The sequence below is a fragment of the Manis javanica genome, chromosome 11 (assembly GCF_040802235.1).
Source record: "Manis javanica isolate MJ-LG chromosome 11, MJ_LKY, whole genome shotgun sequence".
NCBI classification, from domain to species: domain Eukaryota; kingdom Metazoa; phylum Chordata; class Mammalia; order Pholidota; family Manidae; genus Manis; species Manis javanica.
The window spans coordinates 21,416,352-21,443,432 of record NC_133166.1 but is presented as its reverse complement, the minus strand read 5'-3'; the positions used below and the strand labels follow the sequence as shown (position 1 = coordinate 21,443,432).

The window sequence follows — 27,081 nt, the reverse complement described above, 5'->3', positions numbered from 1 at the left end:
TTGCATGTCCAGAAAAGGAGAAGGAGCATTTGGGGCTCCTGAGTTCCTCATCTGTTGGACTGAGGAAGGGTTGGGGAGGTATCGTCCATCTGCCCTTTCTCTGAGGGGAGAGTTCCATCCAACCATTGCCCCTCTGGCACCCCTCCTACTGCTGGTAAGTCTTTCAAACTGCCATCTTTGCTTTGGGTCTAAGGACTGGTGGAGTATGCCTGTCCTCCACAATGGCTGGAGTCTCAGCCTCCCAGAGTATTCTGCCTTTCCCTTGTGTCCAGCCCCACTAATCACCAGAACTCAATATAATGTGAGCTCATGCTCCTAGAGCCAATCTCCAGGGCCAGGTGTACAGCACTCCTGGGCTCCTACCTACTCCCTGCTCTGTTCCTCTCTCTCCCACCTGTAGGCTGGGGTAGGGAGAAGGCTGGGTCCTGCTCGCTGTCGGCTCTGCCCCCTTTACCCTTTTCTGTGTGGTCTTTTTTTTTTTTTGGCAGTTTTTTTTTTTTGAGAGGGCATCTCTCATATTTATTGATCAAATGGTTGTTAACAAGAATAAAATTCAGTATAGGGGGGTCAATGCTCAATGTACAATCATTAATCCATCTCAAGCCTAATTCTCGTCAGTCTCCAATCTTCTGAAGCTTAACGAACAAGTTCTTACATGGTGAACGAATTCTTACATAGTGAATAAATTCTTACATGGTGAACAGTACAAGGGCATTCATCACAGAAACTTCCAGTTTTGATCATGCATTATGACCTATAAACAATCAGGTCAAATATGAATATTCATTTGATTTTTGTACTTGATTTATATGTTGATCCCACATTTCTCCCTCTATTATTATTATTATTTTTATTTTTAATAAAATGCTGAAGTGGTAGGTAGATGCAAGATAAAGGTAGAAAACATAGTTTAGTGCTGTAAGAGGGCAAATGTAGATGATCAGGTGTGTGCCTATGGACTAAGTATTAATCCAGGCTAGACAAGGGCAGCAAGACATCCACGGATGCAGAAGATTTCTCTCAAAGCAGGGGGGGTGAGGTTCTGAGCCTCACCTCTGTTGATCCCCAAATTCTCACCTGATGGCCCCCCTGCGACTGTGCCTGTCTTAGGTTGTTCCTCCCTTGAGGAATCTTACCCGTCTCTGGCTAACCAGTCATCTTCCGGGGCCATACAGGGAAATGTAGAGTTGGTAAGTGAGAGAGAAGTCATATTGTTTGAAAAGGTCTGTGTGGTCTTTTATTCTTCCTCAGTTGTAGGTGGTCTGTTCTCAAGTCTTCAGATCACTTTCAGGTTTAGTTGTATTTGCTGTATTTTCTTCTTTTATGTGTTTTTGGGAGGAGGTTTCTGCCTTGCCTTCCTACTCTGCCATCTTTTTCCAGAAGTCCAACAGTGGTAAATCTTTAAGCTAGCATATGACAACCAGGTATATGCACTCATCTTTTAAAACTTATCAAAGTCTTAGCCTTTTCTTGAATTCCTCTCTCCATTCCCAGAACTGCCTAATCTACTTATTCCTTTGGGTTCCACTATACCCCAAATATATCTGACTTAGTCCTAGATAGAACCCTAGATATATTTCAATGACAGCACCTGTTACACTTAATTGTACTTCCTTATTTACATATCTCTGTCCCTAGTGATTTACCCATCTAGACCTGTGCTTTCCAATTCAGTGGCCACTAACTTCACGTAGCTACTATCAAATGTAAGTTAATTAAAATGAAGTAAAATTAAAAATTCAGTTCCTTCATTCCACTAGCCACATATTTTCAAATACTCAAGAGCCACATATGGATGGTGACTACCATACTGGATGACACGGATACAGAATATTTCCACCACTGCAGAAAGTTATGTGGGACAGTGGTGTGTCTAGATTGTATGTTCCCTGAGGCATACACAGTCCAGGAGGCAATCTAGCAGAAGCTCTACCTAACTCATTTCAACATCCCAGAACCCATCCCTTAGCAAATCCCCAGAAATGTCTCTTAGGAATGACATTGGGTAACAGATAGCTTGTTTGAACTTTCCTATTACCACAGAACACCAGGGCCTCTGTTCTGTAAGTTCACTGTCCCTTATAGCCTAGAATCAGTGTAACAACTCAACATCATCCCAACAAGTAGAAAGAGATAGAAACCATAATAGTTAGAGGTAATCAGAAAGCCTCTGTCCAGTCCCCTTCCCCAAACCAAAGTTCCACTATTTCATGTGAGACTTCATGAAGAAGAGGATTTATTTCTCATTTCAGGTATGGCACGTAATTAAACTGCAGGTGATTCTAAATGGAATTTTTTCAGGCATTAGAACAATTTCACAATTTGGCAGAAATAAAAATAGGGAGACACTATTCAAAATTGATCACACTTTTTGGCCATGAATTAATACACTGTAAGCATGCTCTTTATATAAAAAAATACAGGCATACCTCGTTTATTGTACTTTAAAGATGTTATCTTTTTTACAAATTAAAGGTTTGCTGCAACCCTATGTCAAGCCGGTCTATTGGTGCTATTTTTTCAATACCATTTGCTCACTTTGTGTCTCTGTGTCACACTTTGGTGATGCTTACAATATTTCAAAACTTTTCTATTATTATATTTGTTATGGTTATATGTGATCACTGACCTTTGACATTACCATTTGAATTATTTAGCGGTATCATTAACTGTACCCATTTAACATGCCACACTTAATTGATAAACAATTGTGTTCTGTCTGCTCCACCAAATGTCTGTTCTCCCAAACTTCTTCCTCTCTTTGGGCTTCCCTATTCCCTGAGATACAACAATTTAAATTTAGGCCAATTAATAACATACAATGGCCTCTAAGTGTTGAAGTGAAAGGAAGAGTAACACATCTCTCACTTTAAATCAAAAGCTATATATGATTGAGCTAAATGAGGAAAACACATTGAAAGCCATGACAGGCTGAAAGTTGGGCTTCTTGCAACAGTCAGCCAAACTGTGAATACAAATGAAAAGGTCTTGAAGGGAATTAAAAGTGCTCCTCCAGTGAACACAGGAGTGATAAAAAAACAACACAGACTTATTGCAGATATGGAGAAAGTTTTAGGGGTCTGAAGAGAAGATCAAACTAGCCACAACATTCCCTTAAACCAAAACATAATGCAGAGCAAGGCTCTAACTCTCTTCAACTCTATGAAGGCTGAGAGAGGTAAAGAAGCTAGCAGAGGTTGGTTCATGAGGTTTAAGGGAAGAAGCCAAATCTATTACATAAAAGTTCAAGGTGGAATTACTTCAACCATTGTGGAAAGCAGTATGGAGATTCCTCAAAAAACTAAAAACAGAAATACCATTTGACCCAGGTATTCCACTCCTAGGAATTTACCCTAAGAATGCAGGAGCCCAGTTTGAAAAAGACATATGCACCCCTATGTTTATCACAGCACTATTTACAGTAGCCGAGACATGGAAGCAACCTAAGTGTCCATCAGTAGATGAATGGATAAAGAAGATGTGGTACATATACACAATGGAATATTATTCAGCCATAAGAAGAAAACAAATCCTACCATTTGCAATAACATGGATGGAGCTAGAGGGTATTATGCTCAGTGAAATAAGCCAGGTGGAGAAAGATAGGTATCAAATGATTTCACTCATTTGTGGAATATAAGAACAAAGCAAAAACTGAAGGAACAAAACAGCAGCAGACTCACAGAACCCAAGAATGGACTAACAGTTATCAAAGGGAAAGAGACTGGGGAGGATGGGTGGGAAGGGAGGGATAAGGAGCGGGGGGAGAAAGGGGGCATTACAATTAGCATGCATAATGTAGGGGGGGCATGAGGAAGTCAGTACAACATAGAGAAGACAAGTAGTGATTCTATAGCATTTTACTATGCTGATGAACAGTGACCATAATGGGGTATGTGGTGGGGACTTAATAATGGGGGGAGTCTAGTAACCATAATGTTGTTCATGTAATTGTACATTAATGATACCAAAATTAAAAATAAAATTTTAAAAAAGTTCAGGGTGGAGCAGCAAGTTCTGATGGAGAAGCTGTAGCACATTATATATGGTGACTTTCAGTTACGCCAATGCTTATTTAACACTTTGAAATTCTTAAGATTCTTAAGAATTGTGTGAAATCTACTCTGCCTGTGCTCTAGAAATGAAACAACAAAGCCTGGATGACAGCTCATTTGTTTACAGCATGGTTTACTGAATATCTGAAGCCCACTGTTGAGACCTACCACTCAGCAAAAAGATTCCTTTCAAAATATTACTGCCCATTGAGAAGGCACCAAGTCACCCAAGAAATCTGATGGAGATGTACAATGAGATTAATGTTTTCATATCAGCTAACACAACATCCATTCTGCAGCCTGGAGATCAAAGAGTAATTTCAACTTCCAAGTCTTATTATTTTATTATTTAAGAAATGCATTTAATAAGGCTACAGCTGCCATTGGTAGTGACTCTTCTAATGGATATGGGGCAAGTAAATTGAAAACCTTCTAAAAAAGAATTCACCGTTCTAGATGACCTTAAGTACATTCAGGATTCATGGGAAGAGGTCAAAAGATCAACATGAACAGGAGTTTGGAAGAAGTTGATTCCAATCCCCACAGATGACTTTGAGGGGTTCAAGACTTCAGTGGAAAATTTAACTGCAGACGTGGTGGAAAGACCAAGAGAACTGGAATTAGAAGTGGAGCCTGAAGATGTCATTGAATGGCTGCAACCTCATGATACAACTTGAATGTAAAAGGTATTACTTCTTATGGATGAGCAAAGAAAGTGATTTCTTGAGATGAAATCTACTCCTGGTGTGAAGACCGTTGAAATAACCAAGGATCTAAGATATTACATAAACTTAGTTGATAAAGCACTGGCAGGATTTGAGGGCACTGACTCCAATTTTGAAAGTTCTACTGTTGGTAAAATGCTATCAAACAGCCTCAAATACTAGAGAAATCATTGTTGAAAGGCAGAGTCAAGAGATGCAGCTAATTTCAATGTTGTCTTAGTTTAAGAAACCACCACAACCACCCCAACCTTGAGCAACCACAACTCTGATCAGTAAGCAGCCATCAACATTGAGGCAAGACCCTTGTCAGCAAAAGATCAAAACTGGCCAAAAGCGCAGATGATGGTTACCATATTTTAGCAGTGAAGTATTTTTAAATTAAAGTATGCACATTGGTTTTTTAAGACATAATGCTCTTGTATACTTAACAGATGACAATATAATGTAAATATAACTTTTATATTCACTGGGAAACCAAAAAATTAATCTGACTCACTTTATTGCGATAGTCAGGAACCAAACTCACAATATCTCTGAGGTATGCCTGTAGTCATTTAGCACACATTTTCTGAGGTCATATTAATAAGGGCTGGGGGCTAAAGGAAGAGAAATAAATTCTAGTGGCAGAAACTTAAAAAGAATAATACAAAGTGGCAAGTACTCTAGAATAAGGGAAGTACCAGGAAATATGAAGAGGCTCAGAACCCAGTGATGCAATGTGGTAGAGGGTGGGGGAACAACAAAGGAGGCTGCTCAGAAAAGAGCCTGAGCTATATGTTTTGAAGGGTTATTAAGAAGTTGGGAGATGAAAAAAGGGTGAGAGGGTGTTACAAATAGAGATAATGACACTGATGAAGGTACAGGAATATGACTTGGACAGTAAAAGTCAAGTAGTTCAGTCTGGCTGGAGCAACATGAGAAAGAAGTAAGATCTGATACTTAATGGGGCAGGCAGAGGCCAAATTATGAAAAAGCTTTGCAAGCTACCTAAGGAGTTTGAATTTTATCCCCAAAGCTATGGGAGCTGAAGGCTTTAAAGCAGGAAGAAGGTATGCAATCTATATTTAACAAAGCTCACAGGGAAGCAGTACGTAGGATGATTTGGGGGAGGTGAGACAGTAGCTGGGAGACCAGTCAGAAAGATGGGGCAGAAAGTGAAGAGACAGTACATTTTACTGCAAAAAAAAAAAAAAAAAGTGATGAGATAGGGCCCATCTGATACAGTTTTAAACACACCCTATTTCAAATGTGTTTCTCCATTAGTCTATGCCTCTCAAGCTATAACACCATGATTCAATTATATAGCATAACTACAAAACAGCTATTAAAGTCAATCACATAAACTAAAAAATCACACTGTACTTTTTTATTCAATAGCCATTCTTCAAACTAAGACTAAACATTTTTCTTTCTTCCACTGTGCACAATTTTGGAAAAACATTTCAGCCAGCTGAGCACATCTGTGCAGTGTATAACAAGTGTAAACAATTTAACAGGAGTTTAATGAAACATTTCCTATTCTTTATTGAAGAAAAAAATAAGCAAATTCTAAGATGGCAACATCAGGTTGCAAACTGACATTTTTAAATTAGCGTTGTTTTTTTAATATGAATATGCCAATTTAAAATCCCATCTGGTTGCATGTACAGCTGTCCTGAATGAACACATTTTTGGTTATTAGGTGCTTGGCTAAAGCATTCAGAACTGCTATGTGCCATCAACAGCAGCAGCCGCAAGTGCAGTACTTAATAAGTAACTACATACTCATGCTGGTATGACAGGGTTTCTTAGTACATCCTAGAAAGGAGGGGACATAAAAGGAAATGAAAGGAATAATCTCACAATTTTTAGAAAGCATCTTTCAGTTTTACCTCCTATTCTCTTAAAAGGCAATGGACTCTGATATGTTTGAGCCATAGTTCCTTAGCCCAGAAAATTTTACTTACCCTCCTGCTTTATACAAACAAAATTTTAAGAACCAAGGCTTTGGAATTGGACTAAAACTGGGTTCAACTCCAACTGTACCCCTTATAAACTATATGAACATAACACATTATCTTCCTGAGACTATTTCCCCATGTATAAAATAATACCTAACCTTGCAGAGATGTGGTGAGGATGAAAGAAATGTACATAAAAGATCTATAGAACATCTGCTTATGTGGGCTGTCAATAAATGGGAACTATTTTTACACTCTCCTTTGTACCTCATTATAATTTGTATGTAACAGTAATTATGCACCTACCTTAAACGCTTATCGTCAGGATTAAATGAATTAACATAGGTCAAGGGATTAGAACAGTGCCTAGCACAGCAGGCAATCATTAAGTTTTGATGCTATTGTTACTATTACATGCTAACATCATAGCATGTTTCACAAATGAATTGTAATTTCTTTATTGCTATCTTCCTCTCCATCTAACACTTAGCATAAAACCTCAATAAATATCTGTTGATGAGTTGAATAACAGATGAATGACTGAATGAATGAGCTAAAGATATCCTAGTTCTGTGACAAAAGGAATACCTCTGTGAATTCATCACACAATATTCACAGTAGCCATTCAATGACAATGTATTATTTTGTGAACTGATTAATCCTATCAAGCCTATATGATATAGGGGAAGTACTCCTGTGGGCCTGTTTTACAGATTATTAGGAAGTCACAGAGAGATTAAAAACTAAGATCACTCAGCTAGGAAAGGAACTAGAATCCCCTTCGGTCTCTCAGAAACTAGCTATAGATAGTTCCCTACTAGGGCTTGCTCTCTCTTTTTATTTTAACCATTACTTACAGGATTGGTCAAGTTTTTCCAAATCTCTGTGGCTGCAGGAAGAGACCTCTGAGTGAGACGATAGAATGAATGATGGGAAGATAAAGAAGGAACATGGCCAAACGAAGAGACAGTCAGCATCTCTTCTGTCTTGAGAGAGAAGGAACAAAGACCTGACTTTTTTTGGCCTGAGCATAGAGAAACCAATTAAATCTGAAACTAATAAGAGGACAAAGCTCTAAAACTATGAACAAATGAAGACAAAGGACACTTAGATGGTCAAATGTGAAAGGTGGTATGGGGGTTAGATACTCATCCCCTCCTGTAGAAAAGACAACTAGGTAGTCTTTCTGGGGAGTATTCATTTTTCCATTTAAAAAATACTCACTGATTCCTTGCAGTGAGCTAGAAGGCAACTTGACAGTTATTCAGAAAGAGCCTTAAAAAATTTAAACCTTTACTCCAATCACCATATTCCTAAATTTTAACTGTAAGAAAACTATCAAAAAATATACACCAAAATTTATGGCCAAAGACTCTTATCATAGTGTTTTATAATATCAAAATAAAAAGGAAAGTAACCTAAACATCCAACGGTAAGATTATAATTAAATAAATCATGTCATGTAATGTAATAATATACAGCCATTAAAACTGGTAGTTTAATTTTAAAAATTAACGACACTGCAAAATGTTTATGATTTGATGTTAAATTAAAAAACACTCCACAAAACTATTCCTATAGCATGATCTTTAATAGGAAAAAACTAAAAACAAAAACAACAGTAACAAACAAATGCTGAGTTTTATTTCTGCATGGTAGGATACTGGGAGGATAGGATATAAGGACATAGTTGTCCAGTTTTCAGATTTTACATAATACGCATTTTTCAAAAAACTACAGGGTGGAGGAGACTTGCAGAAGAAAAGTGAGGATATTAAATGCCATCAGGATTGGTGAAAAGGATATAAAAGGCATATTATTTTTCTACAAAAGGATTATGTTAATCCTAGTGAGAACTGCCAGCAACTATAAGGGTAAAACACAATGGGAGAGCAATAAAGAGGAAATCCAATCAGATTCCCAGGAGGTCACTTTCATTCCAGAATGTCTGTCAGCAGCAAAGCCAAGTTTAATGAATGAGATGAGGAATGAAGCTTGATGGGTGAAGAAGATGGCAAAAATCTAACTAAGACTTAAACTTGAGTTCCTTGAGAGCATGGAAACTGTTAATTATCATACGGTATGATAACAACCATTGTACAAAGCAGGAGCAAGAATGTGGCAACAGAGCTTATGGAAGGCCCAGGAAGGCGTTGGGGAGGATGACTGATTTAAAGGAGAGAGGTATGAAGCTGGGGAAAGGGGAGAAGGACATTCTAGGAAGAAGGGCAGTGCAGAGAACAGAATTAATTTAATATGCCTGAGGAAATGAAATTCACTTCAGTGTTGCTAGAGTACCAAGTACAAGGCAGGCAGTGGTGAAAGATGTGGCTGTAGAAGTCATCAGGGGCCTGTCCCAGAGGACCTGAAGGCCTGGTCAACTGGCAGATGAGCAGCTGCACATGAATCAATCAACAAGGGCTCCAGCCCAGAAGCAGCTCACCCCAGCATGAGAGACAGGCAGCACTGTAAAGACAAGTGAAGGGTGGTTGGCACAGGCAATGGCACCAATCCAGCCTGGGGCTTGGAAGAGGCCTCTGAGAGGGAGGTGTCAAAGTTGAGACATAAAGGAAAAAACAGGGCTAAGGGAAATGACATCAAAGATGGTAGCACACTATTAACAACTGGTCTGACACAAAATGTGTAAATCAGAGAACCAGTCCCTGCAACACTTCCCAAAAGGGAACCATTCTCATCACCAGAATGTAAATTCCAAAGACTCCATTTGTCTTGTTCACTGACATGTCTCTAATACTAAACACAGTGAAAACAATGAAGCTGCTCTATAAATATTTGGGAAGAAAAAGAAAAATGGGGGTGGGGTGGGGAGCTTGCTGTTATATTAAAAAGCAATGGGGAATTCACGATTGCCAAAAGGTAGAAATGACCCAAATGTCTACCAATAGACAAATGGATTTTAAAAACATGCAATGGAATATTATTCAGCCTTAAAAAGGAAGGAAAGTCTGACACATGCTACAACATGGATGAAATTTGAAGATATTAAGTGAAATAAGTCAGTCATTAAAGGACAAATACTATATAATTCCATTCATATGAGGTACTTAGATTCATAGTGACAGAAGTAAAATAGTGGTTGCCAGGGCCTGGAAGGAGAGGCAAACGAGGAGTTATTGTAATGAGTACAGAGTTTCAGTTGTACAACATGAGAAAAGTTTTGTTGGAGATGGATGGTGGGATGTTTGCATAACAAAGTGAATATAGTTAATGTCACCGAACTGTACATTTTTTAATTGTTAAAATGATGAATTTTGTATTTGTATATATTTTACCATAATTTTTTAGAACTTAAAAACACTTTAAAAAAATGTTACTTGAAAGGAAAGCAATGGCAAAAATAAAAGAAAATTGAAAAAAGGGTAAAAAAGTAAGAGTATAACTGAAGACGAAGGCTAATCTTAAGAGCTTGAAACCAAGGCAAATGGAAATGGCAGTCGACAACGTCTTCTCCATCCCTCCCTTCAACTGCCATTTCCAACCACATCCAATTTAGTAATTTGACATGCAGTTGAGAGCACCAGTTAAAACAAATACTAAGCACAGAGCTCCCAAGAGGTCACAAACAAGAAAATCCATTGTTAATCTGAGTGATGTATAGGAAAGCACAGTCTCACTCACTTTTCCTTGTTATTGCTAGTAACAGCCAGACAACTATCATTTAAACACCTACTATGTGTGGAACTCTGTAGTGGGAGCTTTATAAACTGTATCAGTACCTATAATCTTAGCAGTAACCTTGAAAGGTAAATGTTACAATTTTATTTTCACAGTGATTTATCTAGGAAAATGCAGATGTAAACAGTAAATTTGAAATCTGAGTCCAGAACCCTTGAGGAGTGATCAACTGTTTACTTCCAAAGAACTGGCTACCTTCCACCCTAATAGATACCTTTCTGTGCTACTCTGTTCTGTCCTGCCCTCCAGCTCTGCTGGAGATTATTAGCTAGGAGTACCTAGATTAAGTCATTACCAAATACCTTTCCAGGCTATCCCCAATGGCCAGGGACGGGATGCTCTGGGCATTGAGTCCCTGGAGGAGGAAAGAGGGGTGGCTCACCATAGGTCCTTTGGCTCCAAAGTGACCAAGCAGGACAAAGAGGCTTACGACATTTCTAACAATGTTTCTTCCAAGAGGACAAACATGCTACTGGCACTGCCTAAGATGTTACTGCTGCTCAACAATGCTTCATTGAGTAACAGCCCTCACTCCCTTTGCTTCCCCAAAAAGTAGCCCTAGTGTCTTCTGGTCCATTTGCCCTCAGCCTCCCCAACTCCCATACAACCCCCAGCACCACCAAGTTCAAGGCTAATCTAAGGGAGATTTTTTTTTCTCCATATATTTTTCAAAGCATACCGATCCTGTGGCCCATTTCTTTACCTAGCTCTGCCAAGTAACATGTATTATCAAAAGAACAAATTAATTATCTGTACAGTTTTCAGACACTTCCACACACATTACATAATTTACTCTTTACAACAACTTAGAGAGTTATTAATATCCCCACTTGACCGAATTGGCTCAGTTTAATCTAAGTAAATAAATAAATAAATAGTGGAAAATATTCACCAGAAAAAAAGAGGCTATCTTTTTTGTATCTTTTTTTTTTTAAAGCCAAGATGCTTTCTCAACAGCCTCTGGTAGCACTCCTCTCATGTCTCACAGGCCAGACTCTGGGCACATACCCATCCCTAAATCATTCACTAGCAAGGGGCAAGAGATTACCATGACTAATTGACTTAAACTAATTCATTGGGGTGGAACACAAGTTGGCAAACACACAACCACCACAGTGCTCATCACATCTAGGACACAGATTTGAAACAAATGAGGGAAGCAGATCACCTCCAAACCCCTCCTAGTGTGTTTTCTTCATGTCCCACGAACCTGAAGACTCAGTGGGGAAGAACTGTTAGTGTGGGGAAGAGAGAAGAGACACTCTGTAGAATCCAGACTCTGTGGAGAGCACTCTGGAAAGAGGATCTACAGTCCTTAGTTCTAGTAACAGTCCTATACTAATAGTAGTTCTAAACTTAAACTCTGTGCCATGTAGGCTTTGCTAAGGGACTGCCTCTTCCCAGCCCTCAGTTTCCCCTTCAGTAATAAAGAGACCACCTAAATCAGTGCTTTCAAACTGGTATTCAGAAAACTTATTACAAAAAGGCATCCAGAACTGGAAGCAAATAGAGGGGGATACAAGGGAGTAGAGTTGTAAGCCCCACTGCAATCAGAGCAGCTCTCATTTGATCTCTTTGTATTGACCCTCATATAACATTATTTCTAGTGCTTTTACAGAAATTTTTTTAATCCACTAAATTAGATAACCAACAATTTCCCTTCCAGATTAACAATCTGTTTTTCAAGGAAGCAGGTATCAGTGGGATAATCCCCCATAATCAATCACCTCACTATATTTCACTGAAGTTATGAATGACATTCACATTGATCAATCCAATGGAAATTATCTTTCTTTTTATTTGTTTTCCTCCTACCTCTATGTCTCCCCCTTCTCTGTGTGCTTTCCAAGGTTACCCACCCTCTTCTGCCCAGTGATTAAATGTTGAAGACTATACTATTCTCTATTCTTTACTCACTTTATTCTCTCTCCCCAGATAATCTAATCCATATTCCATGACTTTATTTACTATCTAAATTACAAATATATAACCAATTTTTCTCTGGACCATTACCCTTCTCTAAGTTCCAGGCATGTTTATCTAAATGACTACTCAACATCATTCCTTGGATGTCTTAAAGTCATCTCAAATTCAACATGTCCAAAAATGACTTTACAATATTCCATCCCAAACTGGTCCTTTTCCAGTGTCTCCATTTCACTGAAAGGCATTACCACTGACCTCCTAGTTATTAAGCCAAAAACTTGGAGATATCCTTATACTTCCTTCTCCTTTATTCCTGACATATCCCCTCACAAAGTTCTATCAATTCTACCCACTAAATCTCTCTTACATTTCCCTTCTCCTCCTACTAACCTAGTCCAACCTACCATCTTGTTTCTCACATAGACCATATCTGAGCAAAAGCATCCTCTATTATCCTGTCTCTACATAGAAATCAAAGTGCCGTGTTCCAAATTCAAATCATGTAATTCTCCTCTGCAGAAAACCCTTTAATGGCTTCCAATTATTTTTAGCATGAAAAAAAAATCTGATCTTCTAAGTTTTTTATTCCTGTCCCCATGTAGCTCTATGCATTGTAGACATGCTGTCCTTATTAAATTTTTTCAAATATACCAAGGTCTTTTCTGTCAACACAGGCTTAACATATGCTGTTCCCTGTACCTAGAAGACTCTATTCACCATCCTCACTCTGCCTTTGCCTAGCAAACTCCAACTCATCTTTCAGCCTGCACATCCAATATCACTTCCTTAGAGAAGTCTTCACAGAACGCCCAGACTAGGTCAGATTCCCTGGGACATGTACTCAGAGCAACATGAAGCCAGTATTGATAAGTACTACTTTAATAATAAATTTCTATTGTGTGATAGTGTATGTGTATGATCATTCAATTAATGTATGTATCCTCCACTAAACTGTAAATTCCAGTTTATCTGTTTTTTTCTCACTACATTTCCATATCGCACAATGTTATACAATTACACAATATGCAAGCAGGAAAGCCAAGATTGTAGCCCAGATCTATTTAATACCAAAATTGAAGGCATTTCCAGTATGAGCCACTGAGAATAGTCAATCACTAAGATCATGAAAGTGGTTTTCACTAAAAACGAAGAATGGGGATAAGTCTGATGCTTCATCAAGGTATGTAAATCTCTTCAGACCCAAAAAGTGAGTAATGAAGAGGCTGGATTCTTCTTCTAAAATGTGACTCACTGGGGAGGCTGGGAAAATTGAGTTATTAAAATAGAGTTATTACTGAAAAGACATCCCTTGTTCATGGACTGGAAGACAACATTGTTTAGATGTAATACCACCCAAAGAGATCTACAGATTCAAAGCAATCCTTACACCAAAACTCCCACAGCCATTTTTTTAAAAAATATAGATGGGTCTTGTTTTATTATCCATTCAGTGACTCTATGCCTTTTTTTTTTGGTATCATTAATCTACAATTACATGAAGAAGATTATGTTTACTAGACTCCCCCCATCACCAAGTTCCCCCCATGCCCTATTGCAGTCACTGTCCATCAGCATAGTAAGATGCTGTAGAATCACTACTTTTCTGTGTTGTACAGCCCTCCCCGTGCCCCCCCCACACACATTATGCATGCTAATCGTAATGCCCCCTTTCTTCCCCCCTCCCCCTTATCCCTCCCTTTCCACCCATCCTCGCCAGTCCCTTTCCCTTTGGTAACTGTTAGTCCATTCTTGGGTTCTGTGAGTCTGCTGCTGTTTTGTTCCTTCAGTTTTTAATTTGTTCTTATACTCCACAGATGAGTGAAATCATTTGATACTTGTCTTTTTCCGCCTGGCTAATTTCACTGAGCATAATACCCTCTAGCTCCATCCATGTTGTTGCAAATGGTAGGATTTTGTTTTCTTCTAATGGCTGAATGATATTCCATTGTGTACATGTACCCCTCTTCTTTATCCATTCATCTACTGATGGACACTTAGGTTGCTTCCATTTCTTGGCTATTGTAAATAGTGCTGCTATAAACATAGGGGTGCATATGTCTTTTTCAAACTGGGCTGCTGCATTCTTAGGGTAAATTCCTAGGAGTGGAATACCTGGGTCAAATGGTATTTCTATTTTCAATTTTTTGAGAAATCTCCATGCTTCTTTCCACAATGGGTGAACTAGCTTACATTCCCACCAGCAGTGTAGGAGGGTTACCCTTTCTCCACATCCTCACCAACGTTTGTTGTTATTAGTCTTTTGGATGGTGGCGATCCTTTCTGGTGTGAGGTGATATCTCATTGTGATTTTAATTTGCATTTTTCTGATAACTAGTGATGTGGAGCATTTTTTCATGTGTCTGTTGGCTCCCACAGCCTTTTTTGTGGAAATGGGAGACATGATCCTCTTGAAAGAGAACAAAGTTGTAAAACTGACACTTCTCAATTCCAAAACTGACTACAAAGCTACAGTAATCAAAACAATGTGGTACTGGCATACAGGTAGACATATTGATCAATGGAACAGAATTAAGAACCCAGAAATAAGCCCATACATACATCTATGACCAACTGATTTTAGGCAAGGGTGTCAAGATCAATCAATGGGGAAAAAATAGTCTCTTCAACAAATGGTGCTACATGCAAAAGAATGAAACTAGAACCCTACCTCATCATATACATATACATATACATATACATGTATCATATACAAAAATTAACTCAAAATGGACCCATAACCTAAATATAAGAGCCCAAACCATAAAACTCTTAGAAGAAAACATAGGGGTAAATCTTCATGATGCTGGATTTGGCAGTGGATTCTTACCTATAACACCAAGAGCAAGAGCAACAGAAGGAAAGAATAGATAAACTGGACTTCATCAAAATTAAAAGTTTTAGTGCATCAAAGGACATGACCAAGAAAGTGAAAAAGACAACTTACAGAATGGAAGAAAATATTGTAAATCATGTATCTGATACAGATCTGATATCCAGAATATATAAAGAATTCTTACTATTCAACAACCAAAAGGCAGCCAATCCAATTTTTTTTTTAAGAGGGCATCTCTCATATTTATTGATCAAATGGTTGTTAACAACAATAAAATTCTGTATAGAGGGGTCAATGCTCAATGCACAATCATTAATCCATCTCAAGCCTAATTCTCATCAGTCTCCAATCTTCTGAAGCATAATGAACAAGTTCTTACATGGTGAACGAATTCTTACATAGTGAATAAGTTCTTACATGGTGAACAGTACAAGGGTAGTCATCATAGAAACTTTCGGTTTTGATCACGCATTATGAACTATAAACAATCAGGTCAAATATGAATATTCGTTTGATTTTTATACTTGATTTATATGTGGATCCCACATTTCTCCCTTTATTATTATTATTATTTTTATTTTTAATAAAATGCTGAAGTGGTAGGTAGATGCAAGATAAAGTAAGAAAACATAGTTTAGTGTTGTAAGAGAGCAATTGTAGATGATCACGTGTGTGCCTGTAGACTATGTGCTAATCCGAGCTAGACAAGGGCAATAAAACATCCACGGATGCAGAAGCTTTCTCTCAAAACAGGGGGGGAGTGAGGTTCTAAGCTTCACCACTGTTGTTCCCCGATTTCTCACCTGATGGCCCCCCTGAGACTGTGCCTGTCTTAGGTTGTTCCTCCCTTGAGGAATCTTACCCATCTCCAGCCAATCCAATTTTTAAAAAGATAGTTCTTCAAAGATATACAAATGACCAACAAGCACATGAAAACATGCTCAACATCATTAGTCATCAGAGAAATGCAAATCAAAGCCATGAGATACCATGCCATACCCACTAAAATGACCACCTAAAAAAAGCGGGACGATATAACAAGAAATTTGAACCTTCATATATTGCTGGTGGGAATGTAAAGTGGAAAATAGTTTGGCAGTTCCTCAACAAGCTAAACAATTAATGTATGACCCAACAATTCCACTGCTAGGTGTAGACCCAAAAGAATTAAAAGTAAGTACTCAAACAATACATGTACCTACATGTTCACAGCAGTATTATTCACAATTACCAAAAGGCAGAAACAACGCAAATGTCCGTCATCAGATGAATGGATAAGCAAATTTTGATATATCTAGTGTTATATTATTCAGCTACAAAAAGGAATGAAGTACTGATACATGCTACAATGTGGATGAACTCAAAATTATTACTTGAAGTGAAGGAAGTCAAATACAAAAGGCCACATATTGTATGATTTCATTTATATGAAATATCCAGAAAAAATAGGTAAATCCATTCACACAGAAGCAGACTAGAGGTTGCCAGCGGTTGGGGATATGGAGGAAAGGGGAATGACTACTTAAAAGGTAAAGGGTTTCTGTTTGGCGCTATGAAAATGTTTTGGAATTAGATGGAGGTGGCTGCACAATATTGTGAATGTACTAAATGCCACTGGATTGTTCACTTTTAAATAGTTAATTTCATGTTATATAAATTTGACCTCAAGAACCAGCCCTTCACAAACACACCCCTAAAATTATAGCAACAGAGACAGTATATTTCTTGATTCTCTTTAGGAAAGAAAACAAGAGCTCTAGAGACCTGCTGCAAATGAAAAGAATACAAACAAAACCCTCAATAACACGATTGTAGAATTAAATAAGTCCAGTGCTATGTCTCACTTCAGGAAATAGCATTTTACTAATAAGACACCTACTGCAGGGATCCAGGAGACAAGTAGGGACAAAGTGAAAAATAAAATAATGGGAAAGTTTTAAATAGCTTTGTAAGCTTTCAGAATGTAAAGTACAATAAAACAACAAATTAACTGCAATGGGTACAAACAGCAAGTCTGCAAGGCTAGCCTTGACTAAGGCAATCAAGCTGCCATATGCTAAAAACAAATGTAGCTTAATCAAAGAAAACCTGAAAGAAGTACTACATATTTACTAAAATAGCTGAAATAAACACAGTGATAATACTAAATGCTGGCAAGGATGCAGAGAAATTATATTTCTAATACATTGCTGGAAGGAATGTAAAATGGTATAGCCACACTAGGAAATAGTTGGACAGTTTCTTATAAAACTAAACATGCACTTACTATACAACCCAACAACTGCACTCTTGGGCATTTATCCCAGAGAAATAAAAACACTAAAACCTGTATACAAATGCTCACAATAGCTTTATTTTTAATAGCATAAACCTGGAAGCAATCCAAATGTCCTTCAATGGGTGAATGGTAAAATAAACTATGTTAAATTCATATGATTGAATTCTATTAAGCAACAAAAGAGAAATAACGATACAACAATCTGGATGTATCTCAAGGGCATTATGCTTAGGGAAGTCAATCTCGAAAGGTTATATACTATATGATTCCAGTTATATATCATTTTCAAAATGGCAAAACTATAGAGATGGAGAACAGATTAGTGGTTGGCAGGAGACAGGAATAGGAGTAGGGATGTGTGAGCACAAATACAAAGGGGGTAGTACAAGGAAGTTTCTTTGTCATGACAGAATTACTCTGTGATGGTGGTAGTTGCATAAATACATACATGGGATAAACTGCACAGAACTACACACACACACACACACACACACACACACACACACAAATGAATACATTTTAAAAATGGTGAAAAATGAACAAATGAGGTCTGTAGTCGAGTTAACACATTGTATCCATGTCAATTACCTTGTTTTGATAATGCTCTACATTAATAAATGTCACTGGGGAAAGTTGGAAAAGGGATACACAGGACTGTATGTTTATTTTTACAACTTCCCGTGAGTCTACAATTATTTCAAAATAAAAAAGTGTTCTTTTTTAAGTAATACAATTCAACACACATTTCAGTGTATTATCTACAACATGTTAGGTATGGTGTAAGGTATTATATTCTATAATGGAATATTATTCATCAAAAAAATTATATAGTACAATGTTGTCTAAAACCAACTTTTTTTCAATTTTGATATTCTTGACCTATTCATTTTAAAAATGAAGCCCCTTTTTGCTAAGACTAATCTATTGACTATTTCCTCTAATACAGTAACTATCACCTTAATTAACATATTCTAAGAAGTACTTTATTACTTCTACATGCCAAAGCACATTTTTTATACCATTGACAAATACATCAGGGGATCAGAAATATATCACCAGCTCTCCTTTTTCCAACAAAAAAGAGCCTGAAAGGTGCAGAAATACGTGAGCTGGAGGAAAAATGGTCATTTAAGAAAAAAAAAATTGAAGAACAACTATGTTTGAACATACAGTAGGATAGGAGGAAATACAGTTCTTGGAGTATATCCATCCTGGGAAACAGGACTCAACCAGACCACAAAGGAGAGCCTTGGCAGGAGGTGTAACAGGTACTGAGAAATGAGGAGCCTCTGAGTCCCCCGGAGGAGAGAAGAAACTGAAATCTATCCTGCAACAGGAGTGTGTCTGAATCCTATAATGTATTTAGATGGTCTGGACTCCTTCACAAAGTCCCCACTCCAGCCAGACAGGTCCACTGCTGGACTCCCAACATACCTGTTGCTCTGCTGGAAGTCTTTTGTGGTTACCCAAGCCAAAAGTGGTCCTCCCTTCCTCTGAGTTCCTACAATAATTATGGAAGTGTAAATTAAGACTCACTTTTGGGAACTTATCCCGTTCTACTTTAACCTGTAGCTGTATATTTTAATCCATCTCCTCTATGACTAGGCCCTTACAAAAGGCACTGTATTAAAACGGGAAAAAAAAACACATAAACAAAGAGCATCTGGTTCAGGTTTCATGACAATATGGCTATGTGCATGCTGTTTCCTATGCCTGAATGATAAACTCAGTTACATGTTAAACTGCTTTCCCAGAAGAACTGTCTTGTTTTCTCCTTTTAAAAGTTATCTTTCTTTCCTAGGCTTCCAGGAAATTCAGATGTAAATTTGTAGCTCACCTATGGCAAGTGGGGAGACTTAATCTATTTTCATTAGTAAGTGAATAATCTCTTTTTTATGTTATTTTAAGTTATTTTTGTAAGCTGTCCTAAATCTTTTGTGGAATGAATATATCACAGACCACACAAATTTGGTAAACTCTACTATATCCCTCATAAGGTTATTAAAATTATGGCAAATAGAACTGACAATGGCATAGCCATTCCCTTAAAAAAAGAAAATTCCATAAACCAAGGTCTTTATCTTATTACTGAAAAGACTTTATTTTTATATCTGTATCATTTAACTAAGAGGTAAAAGTGATACTTCACTCACTCTGGACAATAAAAATAAATTTTTGGATAATTTAAGTACCTCTTATCTAGTTCTTGATCTTGAAGTTCAATGTTACAATCTTAGGAAAGACTATGACTTAAAACATTAAAGGGAAATATTTACAGATGTATAACCTCTCTTCATCTCTCTGACCCTCATCATAAATGGGAGAGTAATACTTACCTTGAAGGGCTCTTCTGGAGATTACATAATGCAATATGTGCAAGTCATCTAGCAGGTCCTCAGTAAATTATCATCTGATTCAGATCTTGGTCTACAATCCAGATGCCTTGCTTCAAGGTCAAAGTGTTTTCCATCATAGAATGAAGTCATAATGCTAATTAGACTTTTCCATTTGATTTCTTGCTTAATCTGGTTTCTGACTTTAAAGCTCAATAAAGAATCAAAGGTTACCTCTAACAGGATGGTTCTGCCAGAAGCTAAGCAAAACATTCCTTGGGCATCAGTGGAACATATTTAGCAAGGCAATAGTTCACCACGAACCCAGGGGAAGAGCATTTACTAAGCCGTTCAATGGATTAACACTACACTATACATTACTCTTGTGCCCAGAATTTCCAATGCCACTACTCTCTATATATTTCATTCTTTAATACTGATAGCAATGGATTGGTGAAATCAGTGACACTATGTCAAGAAAAGACTCACAGATAACTTTTCAAGCAATTCCAGACCAAGACTTCATCCTTATTAGATATAAATACTTGATGTTCTTCTCTATCATTCATCTCAAACATTCCTAAGATATGCTCTGGAAAGCTCAATCATATTTACTTTCCATCATAATGCAACCAACAATGTCAGCTCTCTCTTGTTAACTGAAAACCTATACAAAATAAACATATACATAATAGCTATCAACAGATGTGCTATTATTAGCTAAGTAAGGTTTAGAGATAATTTAGGTAGACTGCCTACACAGTAACTTGCCTAAAGAAAGTATACAATAAATTGTAGCTGCTATTATCATCATTAATAAATATTCATAAATGCCCACTATTCTCCCAACATTGTGCTGAGGCCTCAGGGAAACAATAGGTACAGATGTAGTCCCATCCTTAGAGGGCATACAATCTAGTTGAGAGAAAACAAGTTAACTGTTACATATAATTACATAATTTAAGGGTGAATTGTTTACCAGATGAAGTACTGAAGGAAACCAGAACGCTTTTCCTTCTCTTAAGTCACAAAAACTCTGAGTCAGGCAGGGCAGAATAATTATTCTTATTTTATAGAAAAAGAAACTGAGACCAAAAGAGAGAAAAAAAATCCTGTTCACGTTCACAGAGATCACTGATTCATATGTTTAACAAATCCTAGGCCATGAAGTATACTAGGTGCTGAAGAATAGATCAGTTAGAATTTTTTCCATTGTAAATGACAGAAAACTTACTCCAAACTAAGCAAAAAGTCTGATTACTAGCTTAATTAGAGGAAGCCCAGGATTAGGGAAGACTAGGGAGAAGCTGCAATTCAGAGCTCAAAGTCACCATCTCCATCTATCTCCTCAGCCCCGCTTCCTCAATGTTGGTTGTCATGAACCACACACTCCTCTTACGGTGGCAAAACGGCTTAACAGCTTCTTATCTTTCTAGACGCTAACACCCTTCTAGTCCAGCAACACTGGGAGAGGGTCTTCTGTAGTGGAGCCCACAAAAGTCCTGAACACCCAGTTTAGACCAGTTTAGTGTGTGTGTATATATATATATATATATATATATATATATATATATATACACATATTTACCCTTAAACTAATCACTACAGCCAAAGGAATGCCATGCGTTAGTTAACTTGGGTCTCGTTCAGATACACCAGAGCTAAGAAGTTCCTACACAAACCACATGGGACAAAATAGCGTGGTGTGGTTCCAAAAACCAACCCCCTGGGGCCAAGACAAGGGGGAAGCTAAGGAAGCAAACAACATGCCCACTGCATGTGATTGTGATTGTGCCCCTGTGATTGTGCTCTCATGGAAAATAGTTTAGAACAATGATTTACAAGTGTAGATGTCTGGTATTAGAGTTAGAGGTCTTCTATCATATATAAAAATATTTTCAAAATGGATTTAAGACTTGAAATTAAGACCTGAAACCACAAAACTCCTAGAAGAAAACACAGGCAGTAAGCTCTTTGACATAGGTCTTAGCAATATTTCTTTGAACCAGTCTCCTCAGGCAAGAGGAACAAAAGCTAAAACAAACAAATGGAATTACACCAAACTACCTAAAAAGCTTTTGCACAGCGAAGGAAACCATCAACAAAAGGAAAGCGCAACCTACCAAATAGGAGAAAATATTTGCAAGTCATACATCTGCTAAGGGGTTAATATCCAAAATACATAAATTTACACAATACAACCAAATAGCCCAATTAAACAATGGGCAGCTATCTTTAATAGACATTTTTCCAAAGACATACAGATGGTTAACAGGCTCATGAAAAAATGCTCAACATAACTAATCACCAGGGAAATGTAATTCAAAACCACAATGAGATATTACCTCACACCTGTCAGTTGGCTGTAATAAAAAGATAACAATCAAAATAACAGAAAATAACTTGTGTTTTTTTGTGGAAAAGGAACACTCACACACTGCTGGTGGGAATATAAAACGGTGTAGCCAACTATGGAAAACAGTGTAGAGGTTCCTGAAAAAATTAAAAATAGAAGAAAATTCTGAAAGATGGCGGCATAGGAAGCAAGCTTGAATTCACCTTCTCCCACCTTCATACCGAATCTACACCTATACACAGAGCAATTGATCCTGGGGAAGAACTGAGGAGTGACTGAGCACTTTCTGCATGACAGGGATAGAAAGATAACATAAAAAAAGTAAGAAAGATGGACACACAGTAACAGAGGAAAATCCTCCCCTAGTGTAACAACCTGCAGAGTGGAGGATATCAGTGAGGGACCCGGACAAAGACTGCCTTCCCCAGGGATAGGAAACAAAAACAAAAACATAGTTTAAAGTACATCTAGACTATAAGGGGGGAAAGAACCTGATTTATAGAATTAAAGTACCTGTCATTTGGTGGGGGAACACCTGAAACTCTCTCCAGATGGGGATCTGGCAAGCACCATTGTTTACACTCCTTCCCCACCTTGATAGTGATGCACAGAGCAGCACTGGGGCACACATACCAATTTCAGATTTGGTCTAGGTGGCTTCCCAGCTCCCCACCCAAACCCAGACTCATCAGCACTGGAAAGTGCATTCAGGCTGCAGCTGCCCTGAGGGCACAGAGCCCATCACCACTAAACCCTACAGAGCACACCCTAGCCACCACTGGGGGTTCCCTGGAACCAGCTGTTGCTCCATCCCAGGCTGTTGTGATACCACAGACTCAGACACAGAGTTTTCCTGAGGGCTGGGCCTGAGCCTGGTGCTGCACCATGGGTACAGAGCCCATTGCCGCCTAACCCCTGGAAAGCAAACCTAAGCTTCTGCTGCATCCTGGCACTAAGTAGGTAGCTGCAGAGGCAGGGCTTTCCTGGAGACTATGCCTTGCCCCTGCCTCCCTGCCAGCATGGACCTCATCAGTATCCACTCAAGAACACCTCTGATTGAGCCCCTCCAACTGTGACCCCTCAAACCATACCCTAAAAGCCCTAACAGCAGACCCTCTCCCAAGTCACACTCCCAAGGCCTCCAGCCAGCCAGCCAAAATCACCAGGCACACACAGTCTAACCAAGGGAGCTTCCGTATACTAGGCCAATCCTTCAAGCCTGGGAGAGGTAGCCCTTTCTACTAATTCACAGAATCAGGCACAGAAAATCAAACAAAATGAAGAGACAGAAGAGTACACTTAAAACAACATGACAAAACTTCAGAAAAAGAACTAAATGAAACAGAGTTAAGCAATATACCAGATAAAAAGTTCAAGTTAAAGATTATAAAAACACTCACCAAACTTGAGAAGAGTGGAGGAGCTCACTGAGAACCTCTACAAAGATAGAAAATATAAAGCAGAACCAATCAGAGATGAAGAATATAAAAAATGAAAACTACACTAGATGGAATCAGTACAGATTAGAGGATGCAGAAGAATAGATCAGCAATTTCGAAGACAGAGTAATGGAAAGCACTCAAGCTAAATGGCAGAAAGAATAAAGAATAAAAACAAATGAGGAAAGGTTAAGGGGGCTGTGAGACAGTATCAAATATCCAAACATTTGCATTATAGGAGTCCTAGAAGGAGAAGGAGTAGAAAATTTATTTGAAGAAATAATACCTGAAAATTTCCCTAACCTAGGGAAGAAAACAGACATCCAGGTCCAAAAGCAGACAGAGCCCCAAACAAGATAAACCCAAGGAGGTCCACACCAACCCACATGATAAATAAAATGTCAAAGATCAAAGAGAGAACCTTAAAAGCAGAAAGAGAAAAGCAAAGGGTTACCTATAAGGGAAACCCCATAAGGCTATCAGCTGATTTTTCAGCAGAAACCTTACAGGTAGGAAGGCAGTGGAATGACATATTCCAAGTGCTGAAAGAGAAAAACCTCCAAGAATACTCTACACACAGAAAGGTTACCAGTCAGAATGGAAGGGGAGATAAAAGAACTTCACAGACTAAACGAGTTCATCACCATTAAACCAGCCCTTGCAAGAAATTTAAAAAGGAATATTTAAGAGGAAAAGGAAAGACCCTAACTAGAAGCAATAAAAACATAAAAGGGAAATGGTCACAGATAAACATATACCAGAAGTAGTAAATCAATCAAAATCATAAAAGCTGGTATGAAGGTCAAAAAGACAAAGGCAATAAAATCAATTACATCTAAAAGTTAGTTAAGGGAACTAACTAAATAAAATAAAAAGGTGTAAAAGAAGGCATCATATATATAAAATGTGGAGGAGGAGGAATAAAAAAATGTTGTGTTTTTAGAATGTGTTCAAACTTAAGTGACCATCAGCTTATCATAGATTGCTATATATGTAGGATGTCACAGAAGAACCCATGGTAACCACAAGCCAGAAATCTATAATGGATAGACAAAATACAGAGAGAAGGTAATCCAAACATAACACCAAAGAAAGTCATAACGCACAAATGGAGAGCAAGAGAGGAAGAAAGGATTAGCAAAGATCAACAAAAACAACCAGGAAACACATTAACAAAATGGCAATACCTACATACTATCAGTAATTACTTTAAATTTAAATAGACTAAATGCTCAAATCAAAAGACATAGGGTGACTGAATGGTTAAAAAAATAACAAGGCTCACCTATTTGCTGCCTACACTTTAAATCTAAAGACACACTCAGACTGAAACTGAAGGGATGGAAAAAGATAATTCCATGCAAATAGGAATGGGGAAAAAATCTGTATAACAATACTTAGACAAAATAGACTCTAAAACAAAGACTGTAAAAAGAGACAAAAAAAGACATTATATAATGATTAAGAGCACAATCCGGCAGGAAGATATAACAATTGTAAATATCTACACACCCAACAGAGGAGCAACTAAATCTATAAAGGGAATATAATAGACATAAAGGGAGAGATCAACAGTAATACAATAATAGTAGGAGAATTTAGCACCCCACTTACATCAACGGATAGATGGTCCAGGCAGAAAATCAATGGATTTGAATGACACATTAGACCAAATGGAATTAACAGATATATACAGAATATTATATCCAAAAACAGTAGAATATACATTTTTTTCAAGCACACATGGAATATTCTCCAAGACAGATGACATGTTACACCATAAACCAAGTTTCAATAAATTTAAGAAGACTGAAATCATATCAAACATCTTTTCTGACCTCAACAGTATGAAACTGGAAATCAATTACAAGAAAAACAGCATGCTACTAAACAACCAATGGGTGATCAAAAAAATTGGAGAAGAAATCAACAACTACTTGGACATAAATACAATAACTCAAAATGTTTGGGATGCAGTAAAAGAAGTCCTAAGAGGGAAGTTTATAGCAATATAGGTCAATCTCAAGAAACAACAAACATCTCAAACATCTAACCTGATACCTAAAGGAACTAGAAAATGGGAAACAAAGCCCAAAGTTAGTAGAAGGAAGAAACAACAAAATAAGAGCAGAAATGAAACAGAGACTTAAAAAAATACAAAAGACTAATAGAACTAAGAGCTGGCTCTTTGAAAAGATAAACAAAATTGATAAACCTATAGCTAGACTTACCAGGAAAAAGAGAGAAGACTCAATAAAACCAGAAAAGAGAAGCTAGAGCAGATACCAAAGAAATACAAATGATCATAAGAGAGCATAAAAAATTATATGACAACAAATTGGACAACTCAGAAGAAATAGAAAATTCCTAGAAACATACAATCTTCCATGACTGAAGCAGGAAGAAATAGTAAATTTGAACAGATGAATTACTAGTAGTAAAATTACATCAGTAATCAAATGCTCCCAAAAAACAAAATTCCAGGACCAGATAGCTTCAAGATGAATTCAACCAAAACTTAAGGAAGAGTTGATACCTCTCCTACTCAAACTATTCCAATAAATTAAAGAGGAAGGAAAGCTCCCAAATTCATCCTATGAGGCCTGCATCATCCTGGTACCAAAACCAGACAAGGACATTACCAAAAAAAAAAATACAGACCAATATTCCCAATGAACACAGATGCAAAAATCCTCAACAAAATATGAGCAGACCAAATTCAAAAACACATTAAAAAGATCATTCACCATGGTCAAGTAGGATATAATCAGGGATGCATGGATGGGTCAATATCTACAAATCATTGTGATCTACAAAACTAACAAAAGGAAGGACTAAAAACCATGATGATCTCAGCAGATGATAAAAAAGTGTTCAACATCCATAGATGATAAAAACTCCCAACAAAGTGGGCATAGAAGGTACATATATAAATATAATAAAGGACATATATGATAAACCCACAGTTAACATACTCAATGCCAAAAAACTGAAAGCTTTTCCTCTAAGATCAGACACAAGATCTCACCGTTTTTTTTATTGAAGTATTGTTGATATACAATAATATGTTGGATTCAAATACATAAGATCTCACCACTCTTATTCAACATACTCCTAGAAGTCCCAGACACAACAATCAGACAGGAAAAATAAATAAAAGGATCCAAATTGATGAGAAAGAATCAAAATTGTCATTCCTTGCAGAATATACACTATATACAGAAGACCCTAAAGACTACCAAAAAACTATACAAAGTCATAAATTTAGTAAAATCCCAGAATATAAAACCAATGTACTAAAATCTGCTGCATTCTTACATACAATGAACTAACAGAAAAAGAAATGAGGAAAACAATCCCATTTATAATTGCATCAAGAATAAAATACCTAGGAAAAATCTAACCAAGGAAGTGAAAGACCTGTACTCTGAAAACTATAAAACACATGGAAGAAATTGAAGATGACACAAACAAATATGTAAGGCTATTCCATGCTCATG

The 27,081-nt window shown here is 37.5% G+C and overlaps 1 protein-coding gene and 1 long non-coding RNA gene across 5 annotated transcripts in view; both read right to left on the bottom strand.

Moving 5' to 3' along the window:
• The window catches only part of LOC140844372 (uncharacterized), a 40,443-nt gene extending 14,724 nt beyond the window's left edge, over positions 1–25,719 (bottom strand). The window contains exon 1 of the long non-coding RNA XR_012122581.1: positions 19,790–25,719. This is a non-coding gene — a long non-coding RNA (uncharacterized lncRNA). The remainder of the gene's footprint in view (positions 1–19,789) is intronic.
• FAM168A (family with sequence similarity 168 member A) overlaps positions 1–27,081 on the bottom strand; it is a 244,535-nt gene that overhangs the window by 175,389 nt on the left and 42,065 nt on the right. The gene's annotated exons all lie outside the window — the stretch shown is intronic.